This window comes from Triticum dicoccoides, chromosome 2A (genome assembly GCF_002162155.2).
Source record: "Triticum dicoccoides isolate Atlit2015 ecotype Zavitan chromosome 2A, WEW_v2.0, whole genome shotgun sequence".
In the NCBI taxonomy this organism is placed as follows: domain Eukaryota; kingdom Viridiplantae; phylum Streptophyta; class Magnoliopsida; order Poales; family Poaceae; genus Triticum; species Triticum dicoccoides.
This window is the reverse complement of record NC_041382.1, coordinates 37,070,251-37,076,092: the sequence shown is the minus strand read 5'-3', so window position 1 is coordinate 37,076,092 and position 5,842 is coordinate 37,070,251. Positions and strand designations below refer to the sequence as shown.

Genomic DNA, 5,842 nt, shown 5'->3' with positions numbered 1-5,842 from the left:
TTTCAGAGTGGGTTCATGCAATTCAACCACGGCTAACAGATTGAAATTCTCGGCATCATTTATTTTCCTTTTGAGAATATGCCCTTTCAGCTTTTTTTCACGGGTGTTGCATTTCTGTACCAATGCAAGTCCAGAACTATGAGCCCAACCCTAGGCTCCATATTGTCATGAAGTCTAGCCAGGTCTAAACCCGACTAGCTCCGGACAAGCACAACTCAAATTTGAAATGTGTAGGTGATAGGTTAGGAGAAGAGGATGGAGGATAAGAAGCAGGTCACGTCTATAATAGTAGCCAACTCCTAATGTCCGAGGAAAGTGGCCAAACCCCTAGGTGTAGCCACTCGTCTCCCCCATCTACCTCACCATGCGCGACAGGTTGTGGCCTCCACCACAAGCTATTCACCCTAGATCTCTTTGATGAAGCACAAGGGTACCGCTTCCCATCGTCAGAAGGTTGTCGGACCAGCCAGTCTTTGGAGCGCCTAACTGACAAGCACGAGTGTGCCACACACTCACTCAAGATCGGGATGAGGAGAAGCATTGCCGCAACCATCTAGAGAAACCACACAAGTTCTCTCCAGGAGCAAGGATGATAGGAAAGAAGTGGCAACATTTGGTTGGTTTGGGCGTCACCGAAGTTACTCCAGGGAGCAACATGGTGGTTGAGATGGGAATGGTTGAAATATTGGTTACTGCAAAGTTCAAACTCTATTGTTAATTGGTTTGAAGTTTGTATCCAAAATTGGCAGAAAGTTGCAAAAACAGCCCAAACTTTTGGATGGCTAGGCAAAATGATTCCCAAGATATTCACAAACCTATACCAAATTGCTGAAAGTTTTATAATTTCATTTAAAGATCAAACTTTCTAAAAAAGCAGGTGAGGCGTAATAATAATTGAGATTGAAATGAGTTGAGCAACTCCCATAATCAATGATGTGTGGGTTGTCTGTCAACTTTGACTTCCCATGTTGCTACGATACCCAAAATATACATGTTTTTGTTATGTGTAAAGTATATTCCAAAACATATTATCATGTTCATCGGTGAAAATACATGTATATCTAGACGATGCAGCCATTTTTATACCCAAAATATCAAATTTCACACGTTGCTACGTTAAAAAATCCACCAAGAAAAGGAATAGCCAACTTATCTTTGAAATGGGAGAAAACAAAGGTAACTTATGAAGTGACTCGGTCATGAAAGTTGTGAGTTATGACTCTAGCACGGGGAAAATAGAGGTGGCAAGCACAACAAATGCAAACACCTATTCGGGGTATATAACAGTAGGAGAAATCCTCTTTTATGACAATGATTGAAGTTTGAATTCACACTATTTCTGTTATCTTTCAAATGTCATGCCAACAAATAGTTAGCCTACACAGGTTTAGAAGTACTAGCAGGCTTACATGTGGTTGCGCCTCTCATGTCAAGGGATTCACTTGCAAGCAAATAATCATGAACGCATCTTGAAAAGAAAAATCATCAGCAACATCTAGCAGAACCAGAGTAGTAGAAGAATTTTAGAATACATATATATTATGGAAAAATGAATTGAGAGATTCAAAGGAAGTAACAAACATCTCACTGATTACTCCCAATGATAAATATATCTGCTTATTACATTGAGGATGAAACTTCCCTCAAAAGAGTAAAGGAAGCATCAAAATTCATTTGATGATAAATTATCTAGTAGATGAAGTAAAGAAAATAAGCCTTATATTTGGGATAACTTAGCATAATCAAGGGTTCTCTTTCCATCTCGTTTGCTTGACAAATAAATTCTTGCATACTCTTCTACTCTAATTGTCTTGTATAACACCTTCTCCTCGGTACTGCCCAAAACTGGTGAAATTATTCCATCGTACTTTGGAACTTGAAATGCTGATATAGATAGTCGCTCCTTCTTGGCATTTATGGTGACCCTGTGCTCAATGCTCTTATACTTCCCATTTGTCATAATCTGTAACCAATGATGAATTTTAGTTAAATAAAATACCAAATTCCTCCCTTATACAAGGTGAAAATTGTTTGAAACTAGTGTAATATGTTCATAGTGTTTATGAAACATCTCCCACTACACTACTCAATTATCACTCAGGTCAATAAAACACTCCCAACTCAAAATTGTTTGTGTTTCATTTGTAATGCAAAATTAGGTTTAACACCATACCTCAAGAAAGTCACCCACATTTACCAATAATGCATCACCCCATGGTTTTACTGGGATCCATGCACAATGCCTTCTAATTTGTAGGCCTTGAACTGCATTCACTTCTAGCAGGATAGTGAGAAAAGATCCATCAGAATGCGGTGAGAAGCCTAAAACCTTTTCGGGAGTGGTTGTGCATGGAGGGTAGTAGTTCATTCTCAGAAATTGGCCCACATGCTTGTCTTCCATTAATTCGGGATCAACATCTATTGTTTTGGCAATAAAGGTGGCAAGAGAATGAGTGAATTTCATCAACTCGGAAGAGTACTCTTCGATAGAATTCCTGGGATTAAAACAAGAATAATGTATTTGTTACTGTTAGATATTGGTACAAATTAAAATTCTTACGAACTTTTAGTGACCACACTTGGCATTCATTTTTTTAGGGGATATCATTTGCTAGTGTAAAGTATAAATAGAACGTTCAAAGCACATTATATTGTTTGTTTAGCCATTGGCATACTTGTACTTTGTTGGGCGCACAATGAACACTTACAAATCAATTGATAGATATTTATACAAAATATTACCCTGTAAAAGTAGTTCATTTTATTTTGTAGAAAAGTTTGATGTCATATTTCAGTAAATTGCTCAACATATATGTTTGATCAAGAAATTATTGAATTCAACTGAATGTCCCACTCACAAACATGCAAATTATGGCAATGAAAGCACCATGTCCGCTTCATTTAAAACGTGGCATGTTCTTTCTTAACCAAATGATTACGTGTGACTAACTAGAATCTTTAAGAATCCAACTTTGATTCAACTCTCGTGACGGCCATATTTAAATAATTTTCTTAATTTAATGCTTTGATCAGAAGGAAATAGTTTTAATGCCATATAGAAATAAGATGTTTCAAACACACAAATCTAACCTGAAATTAGGAGGCTGGTTTGGCCAGTAACTCATGTCACGGGCCTGAGGTGGCTGTGAAAAAAGGCCAAACATGTCTGACCAGTCTAGCTTTTGATCATCCGAGAGAACAAATGATTGACCATAACCTTGAAGGTCTCCTACTCGTTGCGCATATGTATTCTTAACTTCAAGGGGGAGTTGAAAGAACTTCTGAATGTCGTGCTTCATACCCGTGATGACCTCAACTGGTATTCCATGATTTACAACCTATAGATTGTAGAGGTTAGATAAGTAGTCTTGCTGTACATATGGAATTCTGTTTTTAGCAATGGAATGGTTGCATCTAGAAATAAATCTCTAGAAAATTAAGTACACTGTTCAAATTAGAAAAGTTTAATAAATCCACAAACTGTCAAACACAATCAAAGTTGTGTGACCACTAAAATGATGGCGATTTCATGCATGTGACAGCTCCATAAGCATAACAGAGAAACAAAATAAAAAAACTTAAGATAATAAAAATAAAAAATATAGAAAAACTAAAGGGAAGAAAGTCCGAAAATTATAAAAATAAAGACAATAGAATATCTAAAATATGGTAAGTAATATAATTAAAAATCTAAATATTATAAGTTATTGATAATAATAGAAAATTGTAATATTGAAAATTCTAAAGATGGAAATAAATAAAACACCCGAAGAATTCAATAAATCTCTCCTTGTAACTTTTTGTGCGAGATCTCCTAGTAATTCATTAAATTACTCTCCTGGTAATTTATGAACAGTCATAGCTATCACCATATTTTAGTTGTTCAGTACTGTTACTGCATTACTTGTGAGTTATGTTGATTCCCATTTTGGGGGATATTGATGTGACTTTACCTTCTAAAAATTCTGAAACACTTTAACATTGTCTAATTCCTTGTTTTATATTTTCTACCTTCTTTCATTTTGGACCAACTTATTTTATTTTTCTTAAATTATTTACTATTTATACTTATGTAACTTTCCTTGATGACACAACGAAACCATTAGCAGCTATAATATTTTCTCCAAAAAAGAAGACATACTAAAAAATTTAGACTGCTTGGTTAATACGAGAGGTTGCTTTACAATATATATAAAGTAGGGGAAACCCTTTGTCGTCGAATACGAGACCGCACCTGGAAGAAGCCCCAGTCCTCACAGGCAAATCTGAGCTTGGCGGCCTCGGCTTCCACGGACTCGGCGTCCAGGAGCTTGGCGAGGTCGATCACCGGAACCTCATCGGAGTGCTCGGCGAGAACCGTGTCCCCGTCGACGCCCGGCTGGATGTACCGTTGGATGGTGTCGGCCGTCAGCTCGGCGGCCGACCCCGCCAGAGCCTGGACGTTCCTGACAGGGAGCGACGTTCCAGACTGCGACCATCTGCCCTCGCTGGCGCTGCTGCCACCACTCCTCGTCTCCACCTCCATGATCACTAGCAAGTTACTTCTCTGCCACACGTCTACACTGCACACTCTACTCCAGTTACTCTGCCTGCTTATCTGACCAGGCATTGAGCCGTCCAGTCTATTTATAGTACTATAAGATTGTTAGTTCTCGCAACTTGCTGACTAAAAGTTTTTCCTGGATCAAGCTGAATGATTCCTCGATCGGCTCTTCCGAGGTCCTCTGATCCATGCAGTTGGACGCACCGATCCATGCTGAAGCATGGCCGGCGGCTAACGGCCGAATTTTGCGGGGATAGAATACTTTTGCACCCCACATGCATGACATCATCAGTGTCCCCTCCAACTGTAAACCGGCCTAGTTTATAGTGTTTCAGACGAACGCATTCGGAGCATACGCGCACAAGCAGGGGCGTGCCCATGCCGATGCAACGAGCAATGCTACATCAACGGACTGGTTACGGGATTTTATGGGGCTGGGAATACGTAGCAGTTTTTAATTGGCCCACTCCTGAAAATCAGGGGGCGGAGGGTTAGATTATGGGATAGGTCCGTACTATTTTCTCCGTAATCATCCGTTGATGTAGCATTTTTGCAATGCAACCCCTGTGGAGTGGGTTCATGCAATTCAATCACGGTTAACAGATTGGACTTCTCGGCATCATTTTTTTTATTTTGAGAATCAGTCCTCTCAGCACTTTTTTTTACGAGTGCTGATTTTCTGTACCAATGCGAGTCGCCGCCAGACTATTTTGGCCCATTTGTGAGACGGGAGTCTGTCTCGCCTTCAGCTATCCCACTAATAGGCCAGCCTAGCTTGTGATTTTTTTACGTGCACCGGAAAATATCATTCTTCTTTTGCGCACTTTTTTTTGTTTGGTGAGCGCACTGGTTTTATTCTATTCTTTTATTTTTTTTATTTTTTCAGTTTTGTTTTTTCTGCAAGGGTTCTCTATTTTTATTTTATCCTTTTTTCATTTCTCTTCTCTCCTCTCTACGGTCTTTACCTGTTTTCTTTGGTTTCTTATTTTATGTTAATTTAAAAATGCATGTCAACTTTTCAATACATGTTGTTATGCATACATGCATAATATAGTTTTAAATACACATTGAATGTTTTTCAGAAACATGTTTGGAACATTCCCATAGAATGAATGTTTTACCTTTTAAATAAACATTGAATATATTTTTGAATGGTATGGAATATTGTTTTCAAATTTCATGAACATTTTTATACATTGTAAAAACTTTTTATAAATGTCACGAACATTGTTTTGAAACACATCAATTTTTTTATAAATGTCATGAATTGTTTTTTTAATGGTGTAAAACATTTACAGT

General features: G+C 38.1%; 1 pseudogene; it reads right to left on the bottom strand.

Annotated features, from left to right (window-relative positions):
• Positions 1-1,717: 1,717 nt before the first annotated feature.
• LOC119358794 lies at positions 1,718-4,525 on the bottom strand (annotated as a pseudogene).
• Between the last annotated feature and the right edge of the window lie 1,317 nt (positions 4,526-5,842).